Source organism: Abramis brama, assembly GCF_963993115.1.
Source record: "Abramis brama genome assembly, chromosome: 9".
In the NCBI taxonomy this organism is placed as follows: domain Eukaryota; kingdom Metazoa; phylum Chordata; class Actinopteri; order Cypriniformes; family Leuciscidae; genus Abramis; species Abramis brama.
Window position 1 is genome coordinate 34,104,761 of NC_139971.1, and position 15,194 is coordinate 34,119,954.

Sequence of the window (15,194 nt, forward strand, 5' to 3'; positions counted from 1 at the left end):
CCTCTTTTAGGAGCGGTTTAATGACTGTACCAGTCCAGACTGGTTAATCCACAGTAAAGCCCCAACATACTCACTACCTGTTTTTCTGTTTGCATAGTTATAGGGTGTTCACTATGAATTTCTGCATGATCTGAAGAAAGCCCATTGTGATTTTACCCTCCAGCCTCACTTATCCCTAAATATGTCTAGCTAAAACCATAAAAACTGGAGACCTTGACAGAAGAGTGATATAATTGCTCAACCCAGTTTATTAGGGTTTATGGTAAAGCAGGCAAGCGTACAAGGTCAAACAGATTAAGGTACAATTAAAAGCAAACAAACGATTAAAAGAAGTTAACAGTGAACTGACACCCTTTGCACCTTCAGTCATGCTTCTGCCAGCAAAATATATATTAACAGGAAGACATGGGTGGGACAACATACTGAAGATGTTCTTTAAGAAGAGTAGTAGAAACAGAACAGTTTGTTATGAGGAAAAGGTGTGGATCAAAATGGAAAACAATGAAAAGTAGCACATAAATCCTATTTGTTTTTTTAATCTTATTTTACGACTGATTGTCTGTATTATCATTTTGCAAGTTATTAAATTCCATCTATTTGTTCAGAAAATGACATTACAATAAACACACTTGCAATCAGACTAAACATATATTATTATTTTTTTTAAATCTGATTTTAATCTGATTTAAAAACTAAATTGCATCACAAAAAAGCAGCATAATAATTTTCAACATTGATAATAAGAAATGTTCTTGAGCAGCAAATAAGCATATTAGAATGATTTCTGAAGGATCATGGGACACTGAAGACTGGCGTAATGATGCTGAAAATTCAGCTTTGCCGTCACAGGAATAAATACATTTTAAAATACATTACAATATAAAACAGTTATTTTAAATTGTATTAATATTCACAAAACTACTATTTTTGCTGTATATCTGATCAAATTAAAAGCAGCCTTGGTGAGTAAAAAAAAAAATAATACAAATACACGATTATTCCAAAATCTAATTTGTAATAATTCTGGAAGTCTGCCAAAAAATGATACATTTTAATAATAATAAATAGTATCTACAGGCACCTTTCACGATGGTCACGGTAGGCTCCTGCAAAGACACTACGCAGGAGAATAGATACAAATAGTCTTTAATTCGAGGAAAAAACTCAGGAAAGAAATGAAATGAAAACTAATGTTTATGGAAACTAACAAAAACAAATTCAGACACGACAGGAACTAAACAGAACTTGACCGTGACAACGACACTCAAGGTCGCCTTACAAACATAGATGTCATCCTAGAAAGCATCAATACTAACAACATTAAACAAACGATACGGTCACACTTTATATTAGAAGTCTTTACCTACTATATACTTGCATCAAAAAATAAGTACAATGTACTTATTGTGTTCATATTGTAGCCTATTGTAAAACACTTTAGCTGCTTTTGAGTTGAGATACTGGTACAGGTTTGGTGGTATGGGGTAAAGGTGAGTCAACAGTGTAATTATAGAAGTTATTACAGAAATCAATTACAGCTGTAATTAAATGCAGGCATTTTGTAAAAACATCTGTACACAATAAGTGCATTGTATCAAATTACTCATTTAAATGTTAGAACATAGTTAAAGACACTTAATATAAAGTGGGACCAGCGATTCTATGATATACAATAAGATCCTGAAAGATACAAAAAGCAAGCTCAGTCATTAAAAAAGCCTGTTTAAATAGGTGAGTTTTAAGATGAGATTTAAAAGTATGAAGACTAATATCCAGAGGAAGGAAATTTCATAAATGAGGGACAGCGTAACTTATAGCCTCTAGACCCCATAGTGTTCTGACGAATGCTCGGTAAGTTGACGAAGAAGATCGGAGTGTAGATATGAAGATTGGAGAGTTATAAATAGCAAGATATGTAGGCAAGAAGTAAAATTTTAAAATATATTCCATACTTAACCAGAAGCCAGTGCAAATATGTAAATATGATATAAATCATAATCGTATTAAAACAATAATATGTTGATTTGCTTTTCAAACTGCAAACAATTAAGAAGGGACTGAGTCTGATAGGCCAAAAAATATTTTTTTTTTGCTACTTGTCACCTATCTGACCAACATGAAGTGAGACGCCAGTCTTTGGATTGGTTGACCAACCAAGGATATATTTTCAGGGTAGTTTTAAGGGGTCTTCCTCGAGCAGTTTCCGTGCTGCCTTTTAAGGAGCGGGCATGCATGATGGGGCCACAGGCGAGATGTCCTCCTGCTGAACACACCAAGATCATAAGATCAGCCCTGCTAACTGCGGCTCACCCTGCCTCTCCGGGCCGCGAGCAGGACAGGCCATGACTCAGCGGCAGACAAAGAGTCCGATGACGATGGAGATAAGGGCTCATCGCGTCACCAGAGCGCACAGAGCCGGTGATAATACCACTGGCCTCTCCCTGCTGGCTCCAGTCTGCTCTGCCCTCCCGCCAGTGCCATCTTGTCTTCATTCTCACACACAAAAACACAGTCACACACACACACACACACACTCCCAGAGGCTAGCGACTGACTCTGTACTGTTTCTCACGACAAAGGGTTCCCCACCCCCCGGACAGACCGCCTCCATAATGCCACGCTCCGCTGCACAGAGAAAGAGAGATAGAAAGAGAGAGATACTGCTCCTGACAGCGATCACAGGCTCAGACGCCAGTCTCTGCGCTATCATCAGGGCGCGATGAGGAGATAATTCATGGAAAACTCGAAAAAAAACTCCCCCAAAGCCATTGTTTAAAGATAGTCGGAGATGCTCAGACACGAGAATAGACACAGATATCAGATCCTTTGCCATGTCGCCAGTTTTTGTTGCATCATCACAGTAATGACACATCATAATAATCTGACTCTCAAGGTTTGTTTCTTCCTACGCAATTAGCCAGACATTACTTAAATAAATATGTCTCCTGCGCTCAAAGTCGCCCAGATACCGTCATGTATGAACAAGTGAACGTGCCTGGCTACACGATGCAGCGCTGAACATGAAAATTGGGGTAAAGTTCAGTTCAGGGGTTGATGACTTGCTGCCCATGTGTCCTCCTGTTTCCTCTTTCTGGAGGAGGAGAGAGGTCAGCGTTGATGGCTATGTAACGTGACCCCTGACTACACATACACACATAACCTCCTTTCCATCCTGCCACACTGACAAAGCTCACGTTCACGTCTCAAGGAAAGCCAAAAAGACCTTGACACATTCTTTTGAAATGACCGTTTAATTGTTGTGGATGCAATGCCCTATTCAAACGGTGGAAGTAAGTTTGTCCATATGCATTACAAAGGAAGCGGTAATCAGATCTGATCGTGGGATGCAATACAGAGGAAGACGTATGATTGTTGTAATGTTTTTACGTTAAATTTCAGCATCCTTTGAACCCGATCAAATGCGAGCCTGGGCGGCTGACTTATCAGATTGTGGAAAACAAATCCATGTTGGGAGAAAACATGCTGGTTTTAATCATGTCATTCATGTCGTACAACTGGTATGATTTTAGGCATTAAATTACGCAAAGTTAATAAGGTCTGCCAAATGTAACCAACTCCCTTATTTTTCTTCATTTTTGAATGTTTTGTTGGAAGACGGTGCAAAAAACAAATAGATTCCAGGTCTTAGTGGTTCAGTGAACTTTGTGCTCGCTTTAAGGCACTTTCAGAAAATACTTTTTCAAAGGCGCTTTTTGGGAACTTTTTTTGTTATAAAATGGGTTAAGTTAATATCACTGCCATTAATCAACACAACATACCCTTATAAGGACATTATAAAATGTAAAACATGTTGAAATACCTAATATTTCACACTTCATTATGCTACAAAGCGTCAACAAAACACAACCACAGCTCTCTGAATGTCCTTAATAACCCAAAGCTTGGATTTTGATCCGCACTGAAAAACTGAAGAAATACCAGGCCGCTGAGGTCCCTGCAAATGGTCCAGTTGCTTAACCCACTCTTTTCCAATGAACAAGGTCTGTACAATGAAATCCATGAAATTCTATAAACAAGAAATAGAGGGAAAGGGAACAGGATGAGAGGACTGGAGACAACATTGAAGAGCAAATCTAGTTCTACCAGAAAGACTCGGGAGACAAAATTATATAACAAGAGTAAATTTATTAATAGCTCAGCAAGCATAAATTTTATAAAGTCTTTGGCGTAGGCCCCGTCCTTAGCAAGCAATGCGAGGGTAACGGAATCTGCAAATCCCGCTGAAGATGAAGGCAGGGGCGCAGCCGACCCCCTGGAGGTAAAGGAAGGGACCATCCTGGTGGTGGTGGGGAGGATGGAGGGAAAGGACCATCTTGGAGGTGGTTGGGGAGGATGGAGGTAATTGGCGGCGTCAGTATCTGCGAACTCAGACGGATGTAAGTACCATTCTTTTATACTGAGAGTGTTAACACATGATTGGTTAGAAGTGAGTTAATTCATGACGCGCTGATTGAGTCTTCCTGGCAGAACTTAACGCTAAGCTTACATTTCCAGAGTCTCTTTGGTGTTTATGTGCATTCTAGCCTAAACAAACTGATTTAAAAAGGTGATTGGTTCTTTTAAACGAAAGGTAGGCTGCCTTTACTGCAACCTAACTGTCACAATTTCTCCCATTCAAGTTTCAACAAGAATTCTGACTCCTCTGCTATAGAACTAACCAAATCTTAGCATGCAACGCTGCCCCGTTCCCCATTCACCAAGTCACAGTGTCCATACTGATCTATAATTAATTTAAAAAGGCTTGTGGCCCAGACCACACTGTTGAAATGCTCTTTGTGTTTGGCTGGCTCACTTCCACACTGTCTGACAAGGATTGCATTTCTCTGCCTGACACGGCCATTGTAATGCTAAAAGCTGAATAATGCACACAGAGAGCTGATGTATCTGAAATAACGGGCTTGTTTAGCAGGAGACACTCAGGCCAGTCAATTTTGATTTGGTACTTAAGAGGCTATAGGGATATTCAGCACAATTCACAGTGTTCACACAGTGTAAGCTCTGTTGCTCTTGCTGCCTATAGCTAGCTGCCTTCAAAGATAGCATCCTAGCCGTCATGGAGACTCATAAATGACTGATTTGAAAAACTCGACACACTTCACACATATAGCGTTCCGCATCAGAGACCCGGCTTGCATCTGATTGCAATAGAGTTTGAAGCTAGCATGTCACTAAGATAACATAACCAAACTCCAATAATCATAATCATATCAAGTTGGCATTTATTTCAATGTTAAAGATGATAATTATTTATACATCATCATCAAAAAATGAGTTCAAATACAGATAAGGTGATATTTATATTCATGTTAAAACGTGATAATAATAATAAACTATTAATTATCATCTTCATCATCATAAAATTCTACAGAAAGATACAGATAAGGTGATAATAATACAAATCATAATCTACTACTGTGATACTTTTCAGTACTGAATGAAATATGCTTAATTATAATCAACCTTTCTCTTTGTCCGACCTATTTGCTCCAGAGGTTTCTGATATTCTCAATCTGCAGCCATAAACTAAATGAGTTTATGATGCTCCAATACAGATATGCAGTATTATAACAGCCCTCATCCTGAGTAAAAGACGTAGAGAGAGAGAATAAGAGAGGGAGAGAGAAGGAAAGAGAGAAGCAGCGTTGATGGCTCTTGGCAGGGTATGATAGGGGCAGTGGTGTAGTCATGGGCAGAGTCATCATCTGGCAGCACATTCCTGCCCTATCTATGCAGTAAACTGGATCTCCTACTTCCTCTTATCAGCTGTCAGGAATTCTCTAACTGAGGCTCTCCCTACTGCTCCCTCCCACTCACTCTTTTCTCCATCGCCTTCTCTCCCTTTGACATAGAGCAATGATGGTTAATGGTCATTAAGATAAGAGAGCGCCACGGGACGTCGGACGCCTCTGAGGACACGCTGGAACCCAAACACTGGGAGGGGATGCGTCACATCATCACCGGCCCAACATCTAACATTCCTCCAACCTCCATCAGCCAGTTAGTTGCCATTAGTGTCTAATAAATACGTGCTCATTAGACATGGAAATGGTATTGTAAATGCAAAGTGTGCATGCCTTAAAAATGCGGATTCATTAATAAATAATACGTTTGGCCGTTTTTTTTTTTTTAAATGGTAAACAATATAACATTATACATTAGTAATATTGCTCCAAGTACTACTGCATATGTGAAAAACAAAAAGGTTTGTTGAACTTTAAAAAAATAAAAAGATTAAAAAAAAGTCAGTATTTATAATTTATAATTTATAAAATGAGCTGAACACCAGAACCAGGTTTTGTGAAACAGGTCAAATGATCCAAAAGTTCAAACTCAAAATAATCGTTTCTCATGAACTTAAAATGATGTTAAAATGTTTCAGGAAATAACGACTCAATTTTAGGCCTGTTTCTAACACAAAGCTATTATATGGCTTCAGGATACTTGGAAAATAGTGTGTGAATGAGTCACATGGACCACTTTTATGGTGCTAACATTGTTTTTGAAGCTTGAAAACTTACATCTCCACTCACTGCTACTGCAAAAAAAACAGTCTTCATACCGTCGTTTGATTATTTAATAATTATAACTAACAAAGTGTAAACACAATGTAAAAAAGAAATTAATTGAAAGATTAAGACAGCTTTTTTAATATAACGGGAGGTTTCATGCAGAATTCAGTGAGTTTGTGCTTTATAGATTGACAGCTTTAGTGATTATAAAAAAAGGGCTCTTCTGCTTGACTGAATTGGAAACTGCAATGGTTGCCAGTGATAAACAATGGACGATTAAACAATGAAACTTTTTTAAAGTACTTAATTCAACACTTTTTGCTCTGGTACCAAAATTGGCACAGTGAACCGGAAAAGTTTTGGTACCGACAACTGAACATTTGGTAGGCATGACAACCCTATACTGCCTATATTATTTTAAACAACACAAGGGAGTGGTGATACTGTGGATAAATATGAAAAAATTCTTATGCATCCTCTTCTCGACTTGTTAGACTTCCAAACCTCGTCATTAATGGTATTCCTATAGCGAGTACTATTTTGTTAATATAGAAACACAGAGCTGTAATGACACCTTCAGAACTCCACTGATTCAACAGACATAAACCAAGCCCTTTATGCAACTCAATTGGAACCAGATGCTGGCTTTAGCTCTGCTGTCTTGTGATATAGAAAACGAGAACAAGAACTTCAAAGCTAACTCCGTATTTAGATGCTAACCACAATGTAATATTACACGACACAGTTTCAAAATTCCCATGCCTCAAATTCTTACAACAGTATGAGCAAGCCAAAGGATCGCTCATTAGCTCAGCTATATAGTCACACGTGCAGCAAGAGACAGTAGAAGAGTTTATTCAGTATATGAATGTTAACAGAATGTTGCAGATTCATAACATGCAAATCACTTGTGCAATCTTTTCAAATATCAAAAATTCATAAAGTTAAGTTAATAAAATTATTGGATTTGTTCACTCATTATGTAATACACTACTATCTCATACACTACCATTTAAAATTATAATTATATTGCATTAAATTGTCAAAAGTGACAGTAAAAACATTCATAATGTTACAAAAGATTTATATTTCTAATAAAAGCTGTTCTTTTGAACTTTGTATTCATCTGTTAAAAAAAAAATATCACAAAAAATAGTCTATAAATGTTTTCAACATTGATAATAAGAAGAAATGTTTCTTTTTTATTGCAGAAAATGGTCAACATACATGACACAAATGACTATAAACTATATACAAAACAGTTATTTTAAATTGTAATAATATTCCACAATATTATTGTTTTACTGGGGGGGGGGGGGGGGGGTATATAGAAAATATTGAGAACATTTCACTAATAAAATCAAGAGATACATTTTCCAAAAAAAAGGCTACCTATTTATTTTAAGAGAATTTGCTCAATTATGTGGTTTTATTTAGAGACACCATTGTTAGTTCCCAGCATGCTTTGCACATGGCTGGAAATGTGGAGGAAATATTGAAATTAAGTGTTATTTTATGTGTTTTTGAGTAAAGGGAAACATCTGTTAATGTTTAATGGTCAGTTATGTTTGACATTTGAACGAGGTTCTATTTTGTTGATGTTTTGATTACCATTGTGCAGGAGAGGGCTTATGGTTGTGAATAACTGCACGTAATGATATTTTGAAGCATGTTACTTTGTTCATTGAGTAAAAACTTTGCTGTAATGCAAGTGCAGTAACAAGTTTGATTCTGCATCAGTATTTTAATTATGCAATTTGACTCAAAGTCAAATATAGTTTAATACCTTTCACTCTAATTCACACACTTTTGAGCGTCAACTTAAAATAAAAAAGCATAATTCACTAAAAATTCATTGTGTCTTAGACTTAATTTAAGGGATTTTACATGATTTATTTAGGTAGATTCCATGAAAGAAATCAAGCATTAACTACTCAAAAATATGATGTGTAATATTGTCACCATAATTTTTTGAAGTAAATAGCTGTAACATTTTTTACAGTATAATAATATACTTATAGAATTATAAGATAAGATAATTATATATTACTTATCATTGTTGTTGTTGCTGTTGTTATAACTAAATAAATAAATGTTATATTATAAGTAATAAGAACTTTAGTAAATCAATATTTAATCTCGTACAGTTTTTCAAATGAATAATGTAAGGATAATGCAACTAATAAACTAACTAAGAGTTATTTGAAAACATAATGGAGCTGTATTAAAGGCACAATATGTAACTTTTTTGCTTTAAAAATAGCAAAAATCACTATATCTATGTTATATATTTTTTTTTAGTTGTGTACTTACATTATCCCGACTGTTTCCAACAACTTTCAAACCAGGAGAAATTTTAATTTAATTCGAAGACACGGCACGTTTCTTTACTTCCGTTTTGTCGCAGTCAATGGCGTCATATCCGCGTTGTCCCTGGTTTCCGCTCGTGCTGCCATGGTAACCAGAGCCCTCTGATAGTAACCAAGACGACAGACGTGGACCACTGTAGTTCGCAATGTCTATCTGCACGCTGTTGTTGTTTCGTTCAAACATTATGGACCATGGCAAGCAGACTTTGGATAAAAAAGGAGAACTAAAACGAGAATCAATATCAGCGCGGTGTTTTCGAGATGCCGAGAGCTCCCATAGACAGTATATAAACGAGAGCTCCACGTCCGAGACTTCGACCGCTCCTACATGTACTTTATTAAACAGGTGAGCACATTTACATAAAACTAATCAATGTTTTATAGTTCAACAATGATAAAATGTCAGAATATGATCTGTATGTTGTTCTAATGTTGATCTAGCTTACTGCTAGTCTCATACAGACAAACTAACACATATTTCAACACATTCAAATGCAGTTTAGTGTGATAGTGTAATGTTAGACCAAGTGAAACAGCGCTACGTTACCTCACAAGTTTAATTTGTCTAATAAACTGACCTGTGAGTAGTAATTCTGCGTGTAGTTCGGTAGAATGAAATGTCCATATTCCTTTTATATCCGCGGGACTCGCGTCGCGTGTGAAGCTGATAGCTGTCTCTTAGCAATCCCGAACTGCTTCATATCACAGTCATGATAAAAGTATCGATGTATTCAGTCATCCATAAACATTATTAGATCGGTCGGCTTGACGTTGACGACAAGATCCATAATTCTTAGCAAATGTTGCGTCATCAAACTACGCCTTTGTTATTGTAAATAGGTTAGCGACCCCTAGTGGCGAAAAAATCCCATACTGTACGTTTAATGCATTCAAAAAGGTAATGTATTAATCACTAGTAAGGATACACCGAAACGTAACGAAAAAATATATACAACTTATACACCCTCAACACAGATATCAGGGCTCCAATAGATGTGAGTATAATGTCCAAGTGTTCTGACAAAGCCTTTTCACACACAACCACAGAAAGAAACAATTCCAACAATCCAGCTGATCAGTCTGACAAGACTGTGTGTGTGTCTCTCTTTAAATAAAGATGTCAGTCGGTAGGACTGGACCTTTGAAGTGACAGCAGCCTGCATCTGTCCCAACTTTCCCCCTCTGTTTATGTGACCACAGAAGCAAAAAGGAAAAGAAAAAAAAAGATTTATCGCACCTGCTCAACACGCTAAAAATACAGCCCTGCAGCAGCCCTCCGCTGCAATCCTATACATACTTGTGAGTTAACCCGGGGAGAATGTAATGCCCTGTAAGTGGCTACAACTGTGGAAATATGAGATGACAGAGTGTGCGAGGCTGAGCAGATTATCAATTAATGCAGTGACCTCTGTAGTAGCAGAGGCTCCAAATAAATCCAATGACCTAAAGAGTGTCTCTGCTTGCCTCGGAGGAAATATTTCTGGGCTTGAGCTGCCAAAGGTTACGGTGCTCTTCTAGCAGAGTTCACAGGGTTCTATATTTTGTCTTCGGCTCGAATTTAGCATGTTAATGAAAACATTTATCTCATAAGTTTTGTGCAACTAATATGAATTTACATGAAAAGGAGGACAGAAACGTGCTGGTAAAGCAGACAACATTACATACAGTACTACAGTTGTAGCCTACACTGTAAAAAGAATACTGTGAAATTTACAGCAACTTGCTGGCAGCAATTAGCAAGTAAGTTGCTGTAGTTCATTTCACAGTATGCTTACTGTAAACTTAATTGCAGTTACTTGAAAAATACTGTAAACTTTTTTACAGTAATAATCACAGTACTGTTTCATCACCTCACATATTTTACTACTGTAATAGGGATTACTGCATTAATTTTGTGTACTGTAAAATGAAGACACTGTTTTTAATCACAAAAATGCCGTTTATTGACAACTTTTCACACTTTAAATTTCAAAATTCTTAAAATAAATAGCAAAAAAAAAACTTTTTTTTTTTCAATAGGTAAACATTTTTCTGTTAACATTTAATTTCGTTTTGTATACAACAACACTTTTCTGAACATAAAAATCAATCCTGTTCAAATGTATTAAAATGTTTGGTTAAAATTAGAGTGTATAAAAGACAAAATAAATGATTTAAAAACAGCAGGATTTCAAACAGTAGAATTTAGTCCCTTAATGTTGTTTTTCTCCCAGAACTGTATTTTCCTTCAAAAACGGGGCCTGAACTAGTCAACGTCCTGGGCTGGAGTCTTCTACCCTGCAGTGGAAGAAATTAATTATTAATTGAAAAGTTTATAAGCAAGACAGATGGGTTGATGACAATATACATAAAAGTTTGATTGGATCATTTGATTTAGCCAATCAACATGTAATACAATGTCCACTTCTCTATAAACCAAAACTCTTAAAACACACATTTACATATATATTAGGGCTTGGAGAGAAAAATCGATTAACCTAGCTATCGTGTAGATTCTAAAATCTTTTTTTATTTTTTTATTCCAGAATCGATATCAATTCAAATTCAATTGCTTTATTTTTGTCCTTGCTTGTAGATGAGGTTGACAGAAGTTAGCCACTTTCGTTCCAAGAGAGGATGAAATTTGTCGTTATCTATGAGTGTTAAAGTGGCGTAATATCCAGAATGGACGCGTATAAGAGACATGAGACTGAACGCACTGAAAAGCCTTTGCACTGCTCATATGCTGAGAGGGAGATTAGACAATAGAGCTGCACGATTCATCTTCAAAGACTGTGATCTCGGTCATCCAGACCTTTCAATTCGTCTGTCTATTAAACTTTGACAAATTCATATCGCAACATTCAAATCTGTGTTGGCGCTGCCGTTGACCCAGAGAGAGAAACGTTAGTCATGAAACAGCTTCACAAACAGTCTTTTAAATAAATATTTAAAATTGAATATATTTTTAAATAATTGTTAAACATCAAACTTTTATTTTAACTCACCATGCAAATGGTAGAAAAGTTAATAATAAAAATGAAAGTTTGATGTTTAACAATTACACAATAGTCCATATAAACCCAAATAAACACTTTGAGAATTATTTTACTAGTCGGGTAACGTTAGGTGGTTAAAGAATGACTACTCAAATATTTGTTCCCATTCCTAGTCAAAAATATATCAACAACAAATAAGTGCTTACCTCTGGATAAATTCTAATGTATGATATTTATTTAAAAGACTGTTTGTGAAGCTGTTTCATGACTAACGTTTCTCTCTCTGGGTCAACGGCAGCGCCAACACAGATTTGAATGTTGCGATATGAATTTGTCAAAGTTTAATAGACAGACGAATTGAAAGGTCTCGATGACCGAGATCACAGTCTTTGAAGATGAATCGTGCAGCTCTATTGTCTAATCTCCCTCTCAGCATACGAGCAGTGCAAAGGCTTTTCAGTGCGTTCAGTCTCATGTCTCTTATACGCGTCCATTCTGGATATTACGCCACTTTAACACTTTGGAATCTAAGTGCAAGATGACGAAAAACTTTGTTCACACACAGTGAATCGATACAAATATACTTAACACTTAATATACTTATACACTTAAAATTGGGATCTATTGTGCATGTCTAGTGCTGGGATCTTACCGAGCATGATGAGCCTTGGAGTGCTTGGCAGGGAAATCTGGGCCTCAACGTCTGCTTGGGTGGAAGTTTCCTGTAACACAAAATAAACAGAAAAAAAAACCTTTTAAAAATCACAAGTACAATAAATGGTAAATAAATGAACTAGTAAGATCTCGAAAAATCTTAATACAGTGCGAGTATATTATTATGCTTCCACGAGTCATGAATAAAACTTTCGAATCGGCCCGCTTAAAATGTCTGATTCTTCAGGCGGCGACGTTAGCATTAGCAAGCATGAAAAAAAAAACGAGTGAGATTATTCAAACGGCTACCGCGCCAACACATAAGTTACATCAAATACACAATTACAAATTAATTTTTTTCGACAATGCTACACGTTACTCTTTAATCAAATTTAAGACGTTATAAATGTAGGCTAATGTTGCCAGAAAAGACACTTAATACAGTATAGGCCTATGCTCCCACATGTGAAGGACATTTGAAGGAATGGCACTTCAAATTAGGCTATCAACAATCTCGTTTCTGCAGTTTGACCTGCGATTAAGTTCAGAAAAATCATGATCCTATTAAAAATGTGTTAAGTCTTACCTCTACCTGCGTTTTCTGTCGAGTCGGCTGGCTTCACGGCTTCACTGCTTCACGCGCACGCGGTGTCGTCCGCGGTGACAGTTGACGTTAGCAGGCAAGAGAAAAATCCAAGTGTATGGGGATCAAATTTCCGGCTAGCGCACCAATATACATCACGTACACATACACAATTCCAATTAAATTGTTATTCATTATGACGTTATCGAATGTTGCCAGATTAGAAAATCTATCGAAATTATGTGCAAATATATATTTTATTTTTTATAAAATGCACACAAGACACGAGTTTACTAGGAAGTGCGCCGCTCGTTTACTTGGTGCACTCTTAAAGTTGAACAAATAGGTAACTTTACAAGAGTAAACTGTGGAAATAAATCAGCAAAGTTACCTTTCTGAAGTTAAAATTCCGATAAAAGTGTGGAATCTCGTAGCTTTTCAGCTTACCATGGCAAAGAAATTGCTGTATTGTGATTCACAGAAAAAATATTTTTACTGTAGAATTTACCCGCCATTGAAAATTGACCATGATGCTTTGCAGATCTACAGTAACATGCTGTATACAGGTTCTACAGTAAGCATTTGCTCATTTTACAGTAATAATGCTGTGAAAACTACAGAAATTTGTTACAGTGTACATCTGTTTCAGACTACATTGCACACCAGCTAGCCATAATTCTGCTCACTCTGTGTTAATCTGTTCATTCTGCTCTTGGATTGGCCGAGGGGATCAGGAGAGAACTGCTCAACTCATTTCACATTTTTGAACTTATCACCCCCTTTCCTCCACTGCCCCCTTCAAAATTTCACCCTGATGTGACGACAGACGACAGACTTGGAAAGACCAAACCTTGGTTGTTAATTGCGCTTGCCTCATGTTTGGAATAGCAGAATCAAATTGGACAAGAAAATAGTGCTGGAGTGCATATTTGTGGCTGAATTTGTGGCTTACGTACACAAAACTGCAACAAAAGCTAGAATGGCCACAGAAGTTTTAGTCTTATTTTAAACTCCCACTAAACCAGTCAAACTTTACCAAGGTTTTTTAGTCCATCCTCTTTGAAAGTAGCCATATATGCACATCACTGGAACCTAATGTCCACATTGGAGTCTGTAATTACCCAGAATGCAGCACTGGGATTAGTGTACTCTTGTTAGGCTTGCTATGAGTTAGACAGACAGAAAAACTTTAGTTCCTCCCGAACCAAAACAACAAGCTTATGCTGCGTTCACTTCACGCCATAACTACAGTCATTTTGAAGAGATGGAAACCTGTGACGTATAGTTCGTGACTTAAATGTATGCGTTTCAATGGCAACACTATCAATGCTGAAATGAATCTGCAGCAGTCAGGTGGTACAGGTCAAAGCTCTTTACGTTGTTTCCGTTCTTTACGTTGTTAAGTCTCAACCCTACCTTTAAGGAACTTTTAAGGAAGTCTGCAAGATACGGCACCTACAGTACATGTTCTCTGAACAACTCTAGTTTGTGGTTGACTGAGCAAACGGTGCACATTTAACGGGTAAGAAAGATATCACTGCTCCACTTTGGGTCCATGAAGAGGGCACTGGGAGTTTAGGGGCCGACACGGAATGAAATAAGGCAGGACTGATTAAGATGGACCGTTGATAAGGATCCAACATGCACAATGGCTTCCATACTATTCGTGGAGCGAGCGACACACGGTCGCACGCAACCCTACACAAGCACACAGGAATGCTCACTCTCCCCGTCTCACACACACACACAGGATCGCGCCGCCATACCATTGGATATCTTACCATCAGTGTGGAGGCTGGCAGACACGACCCTTTGAAATGCGATCCTCAGCCTTTCCAAGAGCAGCCTCTTGCCCTAATTAGATGATTATATCCAGAACAACATTATTTTAACTCAGGAGAGTAGAAAAAGTCTTTATTACTCAGTAAATTCCTCCTGACTTGCTATTTGTAACCGTGGCTAAGAATTACCAACTTCAAGCTGTCAAATGAGTGCCAGATTGTGTCGAGTTTCGAAGCCTTAGAGGAGGGAATCATTTCTTTAGATTAGTTCCGCTCTCGGTTCCTCGCCACAGGCCCGC

General features: G+C 37.3%; 1 long non-coding RNA gene across 2 annotated transcripts; it reads right to left on the reverse strand.

Moving 5' to 3' along the window:
* Positions 1 to 10,822: 10,822 nt before the first annotated feature.
* On the reverse strand, positions 10,823 to 13,748 carry LOC311089828. 2 transcript variants are annotated; one of them, XR_014607764.1, is made up of 4 exons: positions 13,506 to 13,748; positions 13,118 to 13,251; positions 12,530 to 12,599; positions 10,824 to 11,176 (listed from the first exon to the last, which is right to left on the reverse strand). It is a non-coding gene; the product is annotated as an uncharacterized lncRNA (long non-coding RNA). The 2 variants fall into 2 exon arrangements; XR_014607763.1 differs by having other exon boundaries at positions 10,823 to 11,176; positions 13,118 to 13,748.
* Between the last annotated feature and the right edge of the window lie 1,446 nt (positions 13,749 to 15,194).